Source organism: Equus caballus, chromosome 1 (assembly GCF_041296265.1).
Source record: "Equus caballus isolate H_3958 breed thoroughbred chromosome 1, TB-T2T, whole genome shotgun sequence".
Taxonomy (NCBI): Eukaryota; Metazoa; Chordata; class Mammalia; order Perissodactyla; family Equidae; genus Equus; species Equus caballus.
This window is the reverse complement of record NC_091684.1, coordinates 106,362,176-106,382,664: the sequence shown is the minus strand read 5'-3', so window position 1 is coordinate 106,382,664 and position 20,489 is coordinate 106,362,176.

Genomic DNA, 20,489 nt, shown 5'->3' with positions numbered 1-20,489 from the left:
GATGCACAGGCCCTCTACCTAGCATTTCCAGCTCCAGGAATTTACTTTATAAAGAATATTTGCACCCATATAAAAATACAATGCATTGCCACATCGTTGAGAGATCAAAAGATCAAAAGCTACCTAAACTTCCATCAATGGGAGCCTAATTAAGTAGTTCTTACGATGAAACCCTTACAATGAAAGGCTCTGCCATCATTAGCTCTGGTGAAGAGACATTTTATGTACTAATATGGAAAAATCTCCAAGGCATATTTTAAGTAAAAATATCAATGAAGGTGCAGAACTGCTTGTAAGTTTTTACACAAACTACCATTTGTGTAAAAAAAAAAAGGGAAAGATATAAATAGTGATCATATATGCATAAATATCCCTGAATGGATGGTCAAGGAACTGATAGCATTTGCTGCCTTCAGAGACAACAAGTGGTGTCTGAAGAGCAGGAATAGGATGGAGATTTTTCTTGATAGACGGTCGTGTGTTGCTTAATGATGGGGATACATTCTGAGACATGCATCGTTTGGCAATTTCCTCCTGTGTGAAATTCAGAGAGTGTAGTGAAGGGGAACAAAACTCGCCACCCCAAAATGTGTCTCTTTAGCATGAGGATTATTTTAGTCTTATTATTAAGAAAGAAGAGACTTAGGAAGTTTTTGTTACCTCCCTCTTTACTGCCTAAAAGAATTCAGATTAAAAAAGCTGTCTCAGGAAGCAAGCTATCACCTTAGTATAACATGAACTAGGTGGTGGACAGGAAGGAACCTAGAAAAGCCTGTTTGTTGGGTTCCCCTCTGTGTTCTTCTGTTTCTGTGTGCCCAAACACTTACTTTCCTAAAGTCTACTCCTTTTCACCTTCCTGTGAATTCCTTCCTTCCCTTTGAAGTCCCTGACTCTCCCCATCCCAACATCTTCTTTTATCTTTAGCTGAAGATGGTATTTAAGGTGAGGGCTTTAGCCATTTTGGTGAGTTACTCAGTTTTCCCAGGTTTCTTTTGTGTATACATGTTATTAAACTTTTGTTTGTTTTTCTCCCATTAATTTCTCATGTCAATTTAACTCTTAGACCAGACGGAAGAACCTAGAAGGGTAAATACTCCCCTACAGTATTTACACAAACCTAGATGGTATAGCCTACTACATACCTAGGCTCTATGGTACTCACCTCATGGGACCACTGACATACATGCAGTCCATCATTGACCAAAACGGCACTATGCAGCACACATGACTGTGTGTATGAAAAGAACTGGACAGACACCATTGAACAGACATTACCTCTGAGTTGGAAGTGGTACTGCATGGCAAGGGTGAAGGGGAACTTTTAAAGTTATACTCTGTAAACTGAATACAAGAGTACATTCATGTATTTCAAAGGTAATTTAACAAATTGTTTTAAGGAATAATCTGTCTGCAGTAATACTTGTTGCAGACAAGATGAAGGCTAAAATCAGGGTAAAAAAGTTGGGGGAGAAACAGATATTAGCACCATCTCTAAGTATCTCTCCTAAGATATTTATTAATTACAAAGGGAAAAATAACTTTATAGTAGAGAAACGTGGCATGCACTGCTTTAACCAACTGGGCAGGGCTAACATCACCAGTAATAAGATAACAACGTCATATGCCCCCAGTACAATGCGCTGAGGACACAATATCTCTCATGTAGTAGTCTTCCCAGTAATGCACGGCCTCAATCTAACCGATGAGAAAACACCACACAAACTCAAATTGAGAGACGTTCTACAAAGTTATTGAACAATGCTCTTCAAGTGTCAATGTCATGAAAGACAAGGAAAGAATGAAGAACTGCCACAGATTGGAGGAGACTAAAGAGATATGACAACCAAATGCAATGTGAGGTCCTGGCACAGAGAAAGGAGCATTAGGAGGAAAACTGGTGAAATCTGAATAAGGTCTGTAGTTTCACTAACAGTATTGTAAACTGTTGATTTTCTGGTTTTGATAATTGCCCTATGGTTACATAAGTAGTTGACATTAGGGGAAGCTGAATGAGAGATATACATGAATTATCTCTATTTTTGCAACTTTTCTGTAAGTCTGAAATTATTTAAAAATGAAAGGAAGGGAGGTAGGAAGGAAGGAAGAGCCCAACAGAAGGGTCATTGATAAAACATAAAAAACAAGAAAGGAAAAGAGTTGGAAAAGCAACATTTGACAGTGCCATGTAAATCAAAACTACAATAAGATATCGCCTCACACCAGTCAGAATGGCTATTATTAAAAAGACAAGAAATAACAAGTGTCTGAGAGGATGTGGAGAAAAGGGAACACTCACACACTGCAGGTGGGAATGCAAACTGGTGCAGCCACTATGGAAAACAGTATGGAGCTTCCTCAAAAAATTAAAAACAGAAATATCATATGATCCAACTATTTCACTTCTGGGTAGTTACCCAAAGAACATGAAATCAACAATTTGAAGAGATTTACACATCCCTGTATTCATCGCAGCATTATTCACAATAGCCAAGACATGGAAGCAAACCAAGTGTCCATCAGTGGATGAATGGATAAAGAAGATGTGATATATATTATAGTGTAATACTACTCAGCCATAAAAAAAGACAAAATCATGCCACCTGTGACAACACAAATGGATCTTGAAGGTATTATGCTAAGTGAAGTAAGTCAGACAGAGAAAGACAAATACCATATGACTTCATTCGTATGTGGGAGATAAACAAACATACACACACAGAAGGGGAACAGATTGGTGACTACCAGAGGGGAAGGAGGTGCGGGGAGGGCAAAAGGGGTAAGGGGCACATATATATGGTGACAGATAAAAACTGGACTGTTGATGGTGAACACAATGCAGTCTATACAGGAGCCAAAATATAATGATGTACATCTGAAATTTATACAATGTTATAAACCAATGAGACCCCAATAAAATAATTTTAAAAAAATTGACGGTGCCTTAGGTCTGGTGAGCAATGTCCTAATTTCAGGAAATGACTCAGCCCACTGGGAGTTTTATTCTATTGTGGAAATAGATGTTCAGGCTACTGAATGTTGGCTGCTTTATGGACAGCTCTAGCCGTTACTCAAAACTTGCCAACTAACCATAGGAACCCATATATAGGGAAAGATCGCACTCAACTGGAAGATCTCCATGCCCAGTCTCCTTGGAAGTTTTACTTGTCATAAATCCATACACTGTCGTTGGCTTCTAGGAGCTCGGTTAACATGTGACCACATCTGAGGTCTGGTGTGATCTACTTGCTATATGCCAACAAGTCAGGGTTCTGAACCTGTATCACTAAGGGAATAACTGCGTTGCTGTGAAGTCTTTGTAGAGCCCCAAACCCTGTTCATTCAGCATCCAACAAACATTTATCAGCACACGCTATGCGCCAGGCACTGATATGTGCTGGCAACACAACATTGAACAAAACAGACAGAATCCCTGACTTCATGCTGGCTTCCGTCCAGGGGGACACAGACTAGGACACAGGAAAATTAAACATCATAGGCCCACGTTGAAGAAAATTCCCTGGTACCATGGGAATAGATGGCAGGAAGACCTAACTCAGACCTTGGGATGAGGGAAAGCAAAACCGGTCTTTCCATTTGAACCTCAACAGTTCTCCATTCCCAGGGTATGGGAAAAGGCAATTGAGCTTGGGATGGGAATAAGGAAACCAATCCTTTGTGAAAGGTAAGGTCCAGAGTGCTTCCTGCTGGGAACTTAATGTCAATCCAAGAACATACCTGGTTGGGGCAGAAGTGATGTCAGGGTAGATTGATTGTCTTGAGGTGGGTCCAACAGAAACCATAACATTGGGAGGCTTTATGAGTAGAGAATGTATGATTTGCCTCTACAAAGAAGGAATTGAGAGGAAAGGTGGGTAACAGGGTGGGTCCTCATGGCTCCAGATTGATTGCCATTTTCCCTCAGTGTACCTCGAAGCCCTAGCCCCCATCACTTACCTGTTTTGGTCTCTCCATCCCTATACCTATGCCCCCCCATATAAGACCCAAAGTTTTGGGATGTGGCGCAGCTCTCAACCAATCTTCCACAAGCAGGAGTTGCCCCGAGATTTTGGAGGCACAATCTTTATCACATTGCTTTGGCCTGGGTATGACTTAGAACTCAGAAAATTCTATTTTGAATTGTATCTCTGCCAGTAGCTAGCCTTGTACTTTGGGCACATTTCCTTACCACTCCACTTTGGATGCTAGATCAGTAAAATAGGAGGAAATAGTAGACACCTCATAGGGTTGTTGTGGGAATTTAGTGAGATTTATTCAATAAACACTTATTGAACACTTATTATGACAGCGTGCAAGGCACAGTAAATGCTCAATAAATGCTATTTCCCCCCCTCTGCCCAGGTGCAAGAGGACATCCCATTTCTTATAGGGCCCAGAAAACCTATAATCAAGTCTGGCTTCATCGGCATGTGGCTTGTTCAGTCACACAGGGCTCTAAATTTGGTTTAATGCTCTGCTCTTGCTGTCTTTAAAGTCTTAATTCTTTAACAAAAGCCTTATTTTCATTTTTCACTGGGCCCCACAAATTTGTAGCCAGTTATATCCCCCATAACTTCTCTGACACTGAGGTCATAGATGATTTTAAGGGGCTATTACTATCAAACAAAACTGGTAGCAATGATATTAGTCAAGAGGAGTTAAAACAAGATTTAGAGCCCAGCTGGGTTTGCTGGTGAATTGTACCAAAAATTTAAGGAAGAAATGATACTAATTTTCTACAATCTCTCTCATAAGATAGAATCAGAGGAATACTTCCTAACTCATTCTATGAGGCCAGCATTACCCTAATACCAAAATCAAAGACATTGTAAAAAAACTACAGACCAATACCTCTCATGAACATAGATTCAAAAATCCTGACCAAAATGTTAACAAATTGAATTCAACAACACACAAAAAGAATTATACACCAAGACCAAGTTGGATTTATCCCAGGTATGCAAGGCTGGTTCAACATTCAAAAATCAACTAATGTAATCCATCACATCAACAGGCTAAAGAAGAAAAATCACATACTCATATCAATAGATGCAGAAAAACATTTGACAAAATCCAACACCCATTCATTCATGATAAAGTGAGAATAGTGGGGAACTTTGTTACTGGATAAAGAACATCTACAAAAAATAAATACAGCCTTCATCATACTTAATGGTGAGAAACTAGAAGCTTTCTCACTAAGATTAAAAATAAGGCAAAGATGTCTCCTCTCACCATTTCTTTTCAACTTCATACTAGAAGTTCTAGCTAATGCAAGAAGACAAGAAAAGGAAATAAAAAGTATACATATTGGGTAGGAAGAAATAAAACTACCTTTGTTCATAGATCACATGATTGTTTATGTAAAAAATCCAAAAAGAACTGAGCAAAAATGTCCTGGAATTAATAAGTGATTATAGCAATGTTGCAGGACACAAAGTTAATATCCAAAAGTCCATCACTTTCCTATATGCCAGCAATGAACAAGTGGAATTTGCCATTGAAAACCCAATACCACTTACATTAGCACCCCCCAAAATGAAATACTTAGCTATAAATCTAACAAAATATGTATAAGATCTATATGAGGAAAACTACAAAATTCTGATAAAAGAAATAAAAGAAGCAGCAAATAAATGAAGAGGTATTCCATGTTCATGGAGAGGAAAATGTAACATTGTCATGATGTCAGTTATTCCCAACTTGATCTATAAATTCAACATAATATCAATCAAAATCCCAGCAAGTTATTTTGTGGATATTGACAAACTGATTATGAAGTTTTACGGAGAGGCAAAAGACCCAGAATAGCCAACACAATACTAAAGAAGAACAAAGTTGGAGGACTGATACTACCCAACTTCAACACTTACTATAAAGCCACGGTAATCAAGACAGTGTAGCATGGATGAAAGAAAAGACAAATAGATCAGAGGAACAGAATACAGGGCTCAGAAGTAGACCCACATAAATATAGCCAACTGATCTCTAACAAAGGAGAACAGGCGATACAACGGAATGATAGTGTTGTCAATAAATGGTGCTGGAACACTGAATATCCACATGCAAAAAAAGTGAATCTAGACACAGACTTATATGCCTCACAAAAATTAACTAAAAAACGGATCATAGACTTAAACATAAAATGCAAAACTATAAAACTCCTAGATTATAGAGTTTATTATAACATAGGAGATTATAGCATTATAACATAGGAGAAAACCTAGATAACCTTAGGCATAGTGATGACATTTTAGAAACAACACCAAAGGCATGGTCCCTATAAGAAATAAGTGATAGGCTGAACTTCATGAAAATTAAAAATTTCTGCTCTGAAAAAAACACTGTCAAGAGAATGAGAAGAGAAGCCACAAACTGGGAGAAAATACTTGTAAAATAAATATCTGACAAAGAACCATATCCAAAATATATCCAAAAAAACTCTTAAAACTCAAAAGTAAAATAAAAAACCTGATTAAAAAGTGGGTCAAAGACCTGAACAGACACCTCACCAAAGAAGATATACAGATAGCCAATAAGCATATGAAAATATGGTCCACATCGTTAGGGAAATGCAAATTAAAACAAAACTAAGATACCACTATCTTATTTTGGCCATACAAATGGCCAAAATCCAGAACACTGACGCCATCAAACTCTGGGAAGGATGTGGGGAGCAACAGGAACTCTCATTCATTGCTGGTGGGAATGCAAAATGGTACAGCCACTTTGGAAGATGGTTTGGCAGTTTCTTACAAAAATAACCATCTCTTACTATAAGATCAAGCAATCATGCTCTTTGGTATTTACTCAAATGAGCTGAAAACTTACATCCACACAAAAATCTACACACATATGTTTATAGTAGCTTTATTAATAATTGCCAAAACTTTGAAGCAACCAAGATGTCCTTCACTTTATCCAGTGAATGGATAAAGCAGCTGTGATCCATCCAGACAATTGAACATTATTCAGCACTAAAAAGAAGTGAGTTATCAAGCCATGAAAAAGATAAGGAGGAATCTTAAATGCATATTACTAAGGAAAAGAAGCCAATCTGAAAGTTCTGTATACTGTATGATTCCAACTATATGACATTCTGGAAAAGTCAAAGCTATGGAGACAGTAAAAAGATCAGTGGCTGCTAAGGGTTAGGGGGAAGGAAGCGGGGGTGGACCACAGAGGATCTTTGGGGCAGTGAAACTAATCTGTATGATACTGTAATGATGGACCCAAATCATTATACATTTGTCAAAACTCATAGAATGTACAACACCAAGGGTGAACCCTAACGTAAATTATGGAGTTTGGGTGATTATAATGTGTCAGTGTATGTTCATCAATTGTAAGAAATGTCCCACTCTGGTGGGGGATGCTGATGGTGGGGAGGCTGTGCATATCCATGGGCAGGGGGGATGTGGGAACTCTCTGCACTTTCTGCTCAAGTTTGCTATGAACCTAAAATTTCTCTAAAATATAAAATCTATTTAAAAATAAAAAAGATTTATATTTAATACTAACCCTGAATGTTTGGGTGGGGGCACTGTCTTGATAGTCACAGCAGGAGTCCTCACTTCATCTTGTAGGCCAACCAAGAGATAAGTGTGTATGTGTGTGTGTGTGTGTGTGTGTGTGTATTTGACATAAATTGCAAACCTCCAGTTCACCCCTGGGTCTCTTGAAGTGAAAACCTCATGAAGGTCATTGAGCCCCAGAGCCTGCAGCAACAAGACATTTTTTACCAAGAGGAAATGTTATATTAGAATGAAATCCTAGTCAAGGCTGCCAGGGGCTGTGGAACACAAACCCATAAAGTCAAGGTCCTCGGAGCGCTTAACAAGATTTCCTCCTGGTGATAGGAAAACAATGATCTTATTGAGATTTCCCCAGGAAACTGGTTTCTCCCAATCTAGCTGAAAGGCTGAGATCATTTTAGTAATAATCACGAGGATCAGAAGCAGTCGGTCAGCCAGTGCTGCATCTCATGTGCATATTAATTAGCTCATCAATTTCCTTCCCAAAGGTAGGAGAAGATAAGCTGCTCAGAGGCAAGTCTTGCAGCCTTTCTTGTGCCAGGAATGCCAAGAACTCACCTGTATCCTCTCTCAAAAGACTTGCCTCTGTGAAAAACCCATCACTTCTACAAGCTGCCTTCGGTTGCATCTCTGGCATTTTCCACTAAAAGGCCCCTCTGATGGATAGTCCGGCAGATTGCCAAAGGAGTGATTGATGCCCGCAGTTAAGCCCAGGACCTTCTCACCCACCTCCCTGAGCAAGCGGCCTTTATCTGCACCGCTTAGAACACCCTGGGGAAACATGAAGGGAAATTGAGTACCTTCTCTTTATCTGTAACCTAATTCAAAATTAGCATGAGCTCTAGTTATAAATCTCAGACTGAGCCACTCTTAGCTCATTATGTTTTTGCCATTTCATTTTATGTGATAACAATAGTATCGGCAATAAGCAGAATTTATAGTTTTCAAAGTGCTCTCTTGTGTGTGAGCGTATCTGATGCTCACCAAAACCCTATCAGAAAAAAGAAGGGTCACCATCCCCATTGAGTAAGGAGAACCTGGGGCACAGAGGTTGAAGGGCTCCCCAAGGTCAAATGTCAATTTCTACCATCAAACAACCTTGTGCAGGGATTGTGTCTACTTCTAAAAATAAATTATCAAGTATTTCAAGGATATGTGAAATACAGAAAATGTGAAAGGTAGCCACATATCTATCTTCCAGTTTTGACAACTATTAACATATTTGCTTCTTGCTTTTTCAACAAGAAATGAAATGATCCAGATACAGTTATTACCACCCCATTTCCTCTCTTCCTTGCCAGAGATGATTGCCAGCCTAAAGTTGATATATGTAGCCTTCTGTTTGTGCTTTTAAACACTTACTACATCTGTATTTACTCATGACAATCTACATTAGTATTGTGTGTACTTTACATTTCGTGTGTGTGTGTGTGTGTGAGGAAGATTCACCCTGAGCTAACATCCATTGCCAATCTTCTTCTTTTTTTTGCTTTGAAGAAGATTACCCCTGAGCTAACATCTGTGCCAATCTTCCTCTACTTTGTACGTGGGATGCCTCCACAGCATGGCTGATGAGCAGAGTATGTCAGCACCAGGGATCCAAACCTGCGAACCCGGGCCACCGAAGCAGAGGGCACAGAACTTTAACCACTCGGCCACAGGGCCGGGCCTGTACTTTACTTTTTATATTCACATTATAGCTTGTGAATCTTTTGGTGACTTGTTTTTCTCATTGAATGTGTTTTCTGGATGTCCAAGTTGATAAATGCAGAGCTACAAGTTAATTGGTCTATGTATTTTTTTCACCAAACCATAGTATTTCATTCCATAAATAGACGAGAGTTTATTCATCCATTCTCCTACCAATGGGTATTTGAGCTGTTTCCATGTCTTACTATTTTCAAACAGTGCTGCAGTGAACATTTTTGCTCATGTTTCCTGGTGACAACATATGAGAACTTCCGTAGCATAGGTACCTAGAAGGAAAGTAGCTGGGTTGAAGGATATACACACCTCCAAATTGATTAGATATTGTCAAATTATTCTCCAAAGTGACTACAGCAATTTATACTTCCAACAAAATGTCTAAGAATTCCTGTTTCCCCATGTCTTCACCAACACTTAGGGTTATTAGCCTTGTTAATTTGTCCATCTTGATGGGTGTGATTGGTTGTTATAATTGTTTTAATTGGTGTTGCCCTCATGACTAGTCAGGTTGGATATCTTTCATAAATTTATTGGCCATTTGAGTGCCCTTTTCTGTGAATTGCCAGGTCATATCCTTTACGTGATTTTCAATACTTTTTATCTTTTTCTTATTGATTTATACACATTCTTTAAGTATTCTACATACTAATTCCTTATTGATGATATGCTTTGCAAATATCTTTTCCCAATTTTAAGCTTGATTTTAACTTATGTATTTTGCTTCCACTAAAATTTTTAAGTATAATATTGTTGAATCTATCTTTTTATTTGTGTTTTTTGTGGCTTGTTTAAGAAATCACTCACCCATCTCGAGGTCATAAAGACATTCTCCTATATGTTTTCCTGTCTAGTTTTTCTAAAAGTTTTTCACATTTTTGTTTTTAATCCTGCGTGTAAACTATTTTTGGATATTGTATGAGGTTAGAAACTAATTTTATTTTATTTTCCTTATAAATGTTTTCATATAAATGTTCCAGTTACCAAACACCCATAGACCAGTTTCACGTATATCCATGGGTCTGTGTCTGGACTCTCTATTCTATCCTGTTAGCCTATTTTAACATCTCTACAGCTGTTCCACACAGTACTAACTACTCCAGCTTAATGATAAATCTTGCTATTTCATAGGGAAGTCTCCCTCCTTAATTCTCATAATTTTCTTGGCTATTCTTGGCTTTTTGTCTTCAAATAAAGTTTAAGATCAGTTTGTGAAGTTCACACAAGAAAGTCTCCTGGCTTTTTATTAGAATTGCAGTAAAATTTATAAATTAACTTAGGAAAATTAACATTGTAACATCACTGACATAATCCACAAATATGCCATGTCTCTCCATTTATCTAGGTCTTCTTTTGTGACCCGCAATAAAATTTTAAAATCTCCTCAATGTGCAGCATATCATTATTAGATTTGTTCCTAGGTACCTAAGAGTTTTTCTTGTTATTCTGAAAAACTTCATTTATTAAATTATCTTTTTAAACTAGGTATTGCTCAGGAACGCTACTGTTTTTTTTAAATTGACAAATAATTCACATACCCTAAAGCCCAACCTTAAAAGTATACAGTTCTGTGGTTTTTAATATCTTCACAAAGTTGTTCAACCATCACCACTATCTAGATCCAGAAAATTTTCATCACCCCACAAAGAAAGCCTGTACCCATTGGCAGTTACTCCCTATTTCCTCCTCTCTCTAGTCCCTGACAACCACGAATCTGTTTTTTGTCTCTATGGATTTGCCTATTCTGGAAATAATTTCATATAAATGGAATCATACATTATGTGGCCTTTTGCATCTGGCTTCTCTCACTTAGCCTAATGTTTTCAAGGTCTATCCATGTAGTAGCATGTGTCAGCACTTTAGTCCCTTTTTATGCCTGAATAATATTCCATCATGTGGATATACCACAGTTGTTTATTCATTTATCAGTTGATGGACATTTGAGTTGTTTCCACTTTTTGGCTCTTATGAATAACACTGATACGAACATTTGTGCACAAGTTTTTGTGTGAACATATGTTTTCAACTATCTTGGGTACACACCTAAGTGTGAAATTGTTGGGTCGTATGGTAACTCTAGTTACCATTTTGAGAAACTGACGAACTTTTCCAAAGCATCTGCACCATTGTACATCCCCATCAGCAGTATAAGAGTGTTCCAATCTCCCTACATCCTCGTCCACGCTTGTTATTGTACACTGTTACAATTATAGCCATTCTAGTGGGTATATCTCATTGTGCCTTTGATTTGCATTTCTGTAATGACTAACGAAGTTGAACAACTTTTCATGTGCTTCTTGGCCATTTGCATATCTTTGGAGAAATGTCTATTCAAATCTTCTGCCCATGTTTTAATTGGGTTATTTGTCTTTGTATTATTGAGTTGTAAAAGTTTTTTAAGGATCCTAGACCCTTATCAGATATATGATTTGCAAGTCCTCTCTCACACGCTGTGAGTTGTCTTTTTATTTTCTTTGTAGTTCCTTTGAAACACAAAAGTTTTTAATTTTGATTAAGTCCAATTTATCTATTTTTTTCTTTGATTGCTTGTGTTTTAAGTGTCATAGTTCAGAAACCTTTGCCTAACCTAAGTTCACAAAGATTTACCTGAGTTTTCTTCTAAGAGTTTTGTAGTTTTAGGTCTTACATTTAGGTCTTTGATCCATTTTGAGTAAATTTTTGTATATGATGTAAAGAACAGGTCCAAATTCATATCCAGTTGTCCTAACACAATTTATTAAAGAGACTCTTCTTTCCCAATAGAATTGTCTTGGCACTCTTGTTGAAAATCAATTGACCATAGATACACAGATTTATTTCTAAACCCTCAATTTTGTTCCATTGACCCATATGTTCATCTGTATGCTAGTACCACATAGTCCTGATTATGCAGTTTTGCAGTAAGTTTTGACATTTTGAAGTGTGACTCTTCCAACTTTGTTCTTCTTTTTCAAGAGTGTTTTGGCTATTCTGGAGCCCTTGCATTTCCACGTAAACTTGAGGATCAGCTTGTCAATTTCTGCATAAACAAAAACAAAGGCAGTTGGAATTTTAATAAGGATTGTCTTGCCTCTGTAGATCAATTTGGGTAGTATTGCCGTTTTAACAACATTAAGTATTCTAATATATGAACGTGGGATGACTTTCCATTTATTTAGTCTGTTAATTTCCTTCAGCAATGATTTGTAGTTTTCAATGCATGTCTTTCATTAAATTTATTCCTAATTTTATTTTGTTTTATTCTTTTTGATGCTATTGCAAGTGGAATTGTTTTCTTAATTTGACTTTTGGATTGTCCATTGTTAGAAGTGATGTTGTATATTAATATCCTGCAAGCTTGCTGAGTTTATTAGCTCTAATAACTTTTTTGTGGATTCCTTAGAATTTTCCATCAAAAGACCACGTCATCTGCAAATAGAGAAGTTTTGCTTCTCCCTTTCCAATCCTTTTATTTCTTTGTCTTGCTGACTAGCCCTGGATAGAACCTCCAGCACAAAATTGAATATAAGCGGTGAGAGTGTACATCCATGTCTTGCTCCTGATTCAAGGAGGAAAACTTTCAGTCCTTCACTATTAAGTGTGATGTTAGTTGTAATTTTTTGCAGATGCCTTTTTTCAGGTTGAGGAAGTTCCTTTCTGTTTCCAGTTTGTTGAGAGTTTTTATCAAGAAAGTGTGTTGAATTTTGTCAAAACTTTTTCTTGTCTATTGAGTTGATCTTGTGGGATTTGTACAGTGTTCTACTAATATGGAGTGTTACATTGATTGATTTCTAGATTTTAAACCAATCTTGCTTTCCTGGAATAAATCCTTTTTGATCATGGTGTGTAATACTTTTAATATGCTGCTGGATTTGGTTTTCTAGTATTTTGTGGAGGATTTTCGCATCTATATTGATAAGGGCCATTGATCTGTAGTTTGCTTATGAAATCTCTTTTTGGTTTTGATATTAGGGTATTACTGACCTCAGTGAATGAGTTTGGAAATGTTCCCTCCTCTTCTATTTTTTTTTTTTTTTTGGAAGAGTTTGTGAAGGATTGGTGGTGTTAATTCTTCTGGAAACATTTGATAGAATTCACCAGTGAACCCATCCGGTCTTGGGCTTTTCTTTGTGAGAAGTTTTTTGATTACTGAGTTGATCTCTTAACTCATTACAGTCTGTTCAGATTTTCTATTTGAGTCAGTTTTAGTCATTTGTATGTTTCTAGGAATTTGTCCATTTTATCTAGTTTATCTAACTTGTCAGCATACAATTGTTCATAGTATTCTCTTACAACATCTTTTATTTCTGTAAAGTTAATAGTAGTGTTCCTCTTTCACTTCTGATTTTAGTAATTTGAAATTGTCTCTCTTTTCTTTGGTCAGCCTAGCTGGAGAGTTGTTAATTTTGATGATCTTTTCAAAAAACCAACTTTTAGTTTCATTGATTTTTTCCCCAATTGTTCTATTGATTTTCAAACAATGGTGTTACATCAAACAACCTTATTGGTTTACAGCATTTGTCTGTAGATTCTCTTACATAGTCTGCATAGATGATCCCATATTCTGAAATGAGGACAATTTGGTATCTTCATGGTCCAACCCAACAACATGTTGATTACAAGCAGTGACATTCCTGACTTCAGAGAGAATGTTTCTCATATTTCAATGCTAAGTGTGATGCTGGCTGTGAGTAGACCCTTTATTAAACAGTGGAGATTTCCTTTCATTGCAGGTTAGCTAAAAGGCTTTATCTTAAATCAATACTAAATTTTATAAAATGCCTCTAGATTTATTCTGTTGCTCATAAGATTTTTTCCTTTAATCTATTAAAGTTGAACGCATTTACATAAATAGATTTTCCAGATGTTAAACATTCTTACATTCCTAGAATAAACTTTACTTGCTTACTACATGAATTTGGTTTACTAAAAATTTATTTAGATTTTTTTTGCATCTATGTTTATAAATTAAATTGGCCTATACATTTTCCCCCATGTTTCTTGTGATCTGTTATTATTGTTTCTTTTCTTTTCTTTTCTTTTCTTTTCTGGTCAGAGTGGTTCTGTAATATAGCAATAGTCTGTTCCTTAAAGTTATGGCAGAATTTTCATGTAAAACCATCTGAACCTGATGGTGTGTTTTGGGGCAGAACATGGTAGATTTTTGTTAAAGATTCACTTACGTCTTCCTGGCCAATTACTCTGTTTATCATTAAAATCATTGTCATACCCCATTTAATGGTTTTTTTTCTTTAAATTCTACAGTAGTTGTTATACCAGGTTTGTTTTGGTTAGTATTTCCTATTGTACTTTTTCTCAACTCTTGATGTTTAAAGTTTCTATATCCATAAGATTACATATGTATTTTATAATTGGGTAATAGCCGGATTTTTTTAAGCTATCTGAAAATCTCCGTCTTTTAACTGGAAGATGTAGTACACAAAATTATTGTGATTAGTAATATCAAAATTATTTATACCATCTTATTTATTGTTTTCTATTTACCTTGGTTTTCTTTATTTTTTCCAATCTTCCACTTGATGGAGCTAGTTTTCTTCATTCCTCCTTTTCCCTCTACTGGTTCAGAAGTTAAACTGATACTTTCTATCATTTTAGCCATTTTCTTAATATATTAACATATTCACCTAATTTAGCACAATATAAGGTTAATAATTGCAAAAAGCACTGGAATAAAATGAGAAATTTAGAACTTTTAAATTCTATAACCACTGTCTCATTTTTTTGTGTGGTCTGTATGATATTCATTCTTCAGAATTCGTTGAGTTATTCTCATATTTTGGCTCCACCTTCCAAATTAGACATTATTATTGTTGCACTTTATAATCAGCACCCTTTAAATTTATGAATGTATTTTCTTTGTTGTTTTTATTTTTATTATTTTTTTTTTCAATTTGTGTACAATAAAAGTCCCCTTTTGGTGTACAGTTCTATGGGTTTTAATTCATGTGTAGGGTCATGTGACCATCACCACACTCAAGGTACAGAATAGTCCCGTCATCTCAAATAGTTCCCAAATGTTGCCCCTTTGTCGTGAAACCCTTTCTCACCCCTAACCCCTGGCAAGAGCTGATCTATCCCTATAACTTTGTCTTTTCCAGAATACCATATAAATGCAAGTATACAGTGTGTAATCTTTTGAGGATAACTTTTTATTTTTTTTAAAGATTTTATTTTTCCTTTTTCTTCCCAAAGCCCCCAGTACATAGTTGTATATATTTTAGTTGTGGTTCCTTCTAGTTGTGGCATGTGGGACACCGCCTCAGTGTGGCTTGATGAGTGGTGCCATGTCTGCACCCAGGATTCAAACCAGTGAAACCCTGGGCTGTCAAAGAGGAGCATGTGAACTTAACCACTCGGCCACGGGGCCGGCCCCTGAGGACAACTTTTTAAACTCAGTATAAGGCCTTTGAGATCCATCCAATTTGTTGTATCAGTAGTTCATACATTTTTATTGCTGAAATAGTATTCCATTGTATGGATGCAAATATTTTCTCCCAGTCTGTAGCTTGTCTTTTCATCTTTAAAGTGTCTTTCACAGTATCAACATATTTTCTAATTTGTATTGTCATTATTGCTTTTTAAATCTCATTCCTTCCCTTTGAGTTCTATTTTTTTAATTATCACAGCCCATTTGTTTGTGGCTCTTGCAATGAAAAAGACTGGTAAACTCTCTGTGGTCTTAGGTTCTTTAAAATGGTCCTCATTTCAAATTTACTCTTAAATAATAGTTTAATTGGGTATAGAATTCTGGGTTGATTTTTTCTCCCTGAAGCACTTTGAAAATGTCATTTTGACCTTAATTGTAGCCAGTTAGAAATAATAACAATTCGTCTATTGTTTATTATTAATGTGTCCTTTATCTTTAGTTACTCTTATAATTTTCATTTTGCGTTTGATGTTCTACAGGTTCACTATTAAGTGTCTAGGTGTGAATTTACTTTTATTTATCCTTTTCAGAACTTATGGATTTCTTTAACCTGAAGAGTCATTTTTTTTTTTTTTTAAAGATTTTATTTTTTCCTTTTTCTCCCCAAAGCCCCCCGGTACATAGTTGTGTATTCTTCGTTGTGGGTTCTTCTAGTTGTGGTATGTGGGACGCTGCCTCAGCGTGGTTTGATGAGCAGTGCCATGTCCGCGCCCAGGATTCGAACCAACGAAACACTGGGCCGCCTGCAGCGGAGCGCGCGAACTTAACCACTCGGCCACGGGGCCAGCCCCTGAAGAGTCATTTTTTTTTGTTTTTGTTTTTTAATCAATTCTAGAACATTCTTCGTCGTTGTCTTTTCTAATATTGCCTCTTCCCAATCTCTCTATTTTCTCTGTCCGGAATAACTAATAGAAATCCCTTAGGCCTTCTCATTTAGTCATTATTGCCTCTTAATTTATATTTCCTATTTTCTATCAATTTATCTCTCTGCTAAATTCAGGATAACTTCTCAGTGCTTTCAACTAGTTCACTAACTCTCTCTTCAGCTGGGAGTAATCTGCTGTTTAACCTATCCATTAAGTTTCATTTCTTTAAGTTCTTTGTTTCTTCCTAATCTACCTGTTCTTTTAAAAAAAGTGATCACCTACTCTTTCATTGTGGTTTCTATTCCTGCTTTTTGAGACCTTAAAAAGTCTTAGGTAGGGGCTGGCCTGGTGGCACAGGAGTTAAGTTTGCACGTTCTGCTTCGGTGGCCCGGGGTTCGCTGGTTGGGATCCTGGGTGTGGACATGGCACCGCTTGGCAAGCCATGCTGTGGTAGGCATCCCACATAGAAAGTAGAAGAAGATGGGCACGGATGTTAGCTCAGGGCAAGTCTTCCTCAGCAAAAAGAGGAGGATTGGCAGTAGTTAGCTCAGGGCTAATCTTCCTCAAAAAACAAAAATCTTAAGTACATTTATTTTTAGAGTTTACTGATTGTCCCACTATCTTGAATTCTTTGGGAATCCTTTATACAGTGTCTGCTGATTCTCTTTCATGGCTAATCATTCCTTTTTTAAAAAAAAAACTTGTGAGCACATCTTCAGTTGAGATTTTCATTTCCCTCTGCTAGGATCCAGGGGTTTCCTGTCCTCACTGTAGACCTAGGCTAATATCTTAGTTGGGGATTTCAGTACCATGACATGGTACAAATTCAGATCCCCAACAGAGCTCAGGCTTGAAGTTTAATTTCTCATGGGGAGACTTTTTAAATAATTTACATACAGAGCCTGAGTACTCAGTGGGCTTCCTTGCTGTTTCTGTGGGTCCTAGATGGAGCTATTCTTGCTTCATTTTCACTAAGGGAGCAGCTATTCCAATATCCCAGCTTGATACTGGCACCTTAGTTCTATCTTTGTACCTTCTTTGAGCCTTGACCACCTACCCTGTCCCAAAGCTAGAATTTTAAGGCCCTAGTTCCCATAGCTTATCTCCAGGTTTATTATCCCTCTGAACTACCATGACATCAACTCTTGTGCTCGCCATTTCAACCAGGGGTTCCTTCTTTATTTCTACCTCTTAGCGATTTCCTGTATTTCTCGTGAGCTTAACTAAACATTTTTGTTTATTTTCACATTTTATCCACTATTTGTAATCTGTGTTTGTTGCAGGAAAAAGGGGTCTGAACCAGCTTACTTTACTATGATGCCTGAAGTTGACCTTCTCCTTGTCAAATTCATCTTTGTCTTGAGGTCCCAGTGCAGTGTCTGGCACGTACCATGCACTCAACAAATATTTGTTGAACAAATTATTGAAAAGAAATAATGATTGACACCTGCCCTTCTGAGTCCTCATTGTGTTTGCCTCCAAACAGAACAACTCAAAGTTGGCTGTACATTATAATTATAACCACCTCCTTTAAATTTTTTTAATTGTGATGAAATACGTATAACATAAAATTTGCTATCTTAACCACTTTTAAGTGTAAAGTTCAGCGACCTGAAGTATATTCACATCGTTGTGCTACCATCACCATCATTCATCCACAGAACACTTGTCATCTTGCAAAACTCAAAGTCTGTACCCATTAAACAATAACTTTCCATTCTCTCCTCCCTTCAGCCCTTGGCAACCACCATTCTACTTTCTGTCTCTGTAAATTTGACCACTCTAGGTACCTCATATAAGTAGAAGCGTACAGTATTTGTCTTTTTGTGACTCGCTTATTTCACTTAGTATAATGTCCTCAAGTTTTATCCGTGTTGTAGCATGTGTCAGCATTTTCTTCCTTTTTAAGGCTGAATAATAGTCCATTGTATGTATACATCACATCATCTTTATCCATTCATCCACTGATGGGCACTTAGGTTGCTTCCACCTCTTGGCTATTGTGAATAATGCTGCTATGAACATGGGTGTAAAAATATAAAATCGCCTCCTTTTTAACTTTAAAAGATCTCCCGATCGCGCAGTTTTCCACCTTTGGGAAAAATGATGAATTTTCCATTCCTGACAATGATTATATTATCTAAAAGGGTGTCACATTTAGAATTGCCCAGATTAGGTGAACCATCAAAATTACCTCAGAAACCAAGGAAACAAATATATTTATAACTCTCCATGACTGAATTTTAACTTTCCAAAGATAAGTATAGTCCAAATTTTAGAAGAACTGATTTCCAAAGAACTAGTGTTCATGGCCAATATTATATTTTCTTTTCAAAGAACAGTCTTCTGTCATCTTCAGATGTGATGACTTCCCACCAGGCATTGGGTTAATCCTTGAAATTAGATTTTAAAACTCTTTTGGTAATCTGGCAAGGGTTGAGAAATACTTGCTACTCAGTTGTGGTGAAAGCCGAGAGATGGTTAGTTCCCTGTGATGCCCGCCATGTATGTGAAGTGGGTGAGGTGACTGCATGTGCTGTGCTTGTTCTCTGATCCCACATTTGGGATGAGTGGTTGTTCTCATGGGACCGGTGCCTTCTTAGTCACCCATAGCAAGCGAGTCTCTCAGCACCTGTGATCTAATCTCCACTCCAGTGAAGCTTCATCCTGAAACATCAACCCCCCTGGAAACTCAGTAACACCTTCAGAATGCCTGACCCTCACATCTCTTTTGACATCTGGTCCAAGGTTTGCAAATTCCAAGAAATAAATGGATGAGAATATTGAGGAAACCGGCAGTGCCCAGGGTCATCTCTATTTGGCTAATGGTGATGGAAGTCAGGTCAGCTGAGCTGCCAACGTGGCCTCCAATTAAATTCTAATCTGAAAAAGAACTGAAATCCATAATGAAGATGTCTGTTTCCTGTGAAGAGGGAGCGTCTAGAAGTCAAATTACAGATGGAACTATCGCTTTTCAGCTGTGTGGTTTCTGTGGTTTAACAGAGGTTAAACAAAACTAGAAAAAATAGCACTCAACCTCACAGGGTTGTCGTGATAATTAAATGATGCAACATTTAAGTGTTTGTTTTTTCGTGAGTAGCTGTTATAAAGTTATGTAAAACATTAGATGTGAGAGCACTGAAAAATGCGAATATTGTTAAAAATGTAAGGGAAGTGTAATCATCATCATTCCTTCAGGTTTGGGAGGAAGCATGGTCAGGAAGTAGACACCAGGAGCAGAGGGAAGCTTATTGGAGAAGAGGACAAGGGGAGCTGGGCTGATGACGTATCTGAGTCTACTAATGACCAGATGTCCCTCATCAGCCCTCTGCTGATAAAGTCAAGCCATCTCATGGTCACTGAACACCCCAGGCAAGATCTGAAGTAACCCACATAGGGCCTGAGACCCAGTATCTACACCTGTCCCAATTCCACCCATCTGGAACAGTGCTAGACAAGTAATAGACGCCTAATAAATACCACCTCCTCCCATATTTGTATCATATTACATTTTACTCATAGGAACTACACAACCACATTTCAGAAAATTTGGAAAACATGATAAAAAGAAAAAATTTAAAAGCCACCTACAGTCTCTTCACTTTAGCAGAAACTTTATCACACTTTCATCTATCTCTGTCTTATTTTTTCTAGATGGATGCTTTTTATTTTTTAATATGCATGCTTTTTAAAACCATAACTTTCATCGTAACTATAAAGTTAATTCTACCTTCTTCTCGCTTCCCTCCTTAAAATTATATCGCGAGCATTTTCTTTGCTCCTGTGTCAGCATAAACATAGATTTTAGAGTTGGTAGAAAATTTCATCCATTCAGTAGATGATGTAACTTTGCTCTTGTTGGATATCTATGTTGCTTCCATTTTTTAAAAAATTAAGAAATGACACCATGGACTTAAATGCAACTAGATTTTCCTGTAGTTAAGATCATTTTACTAGAAT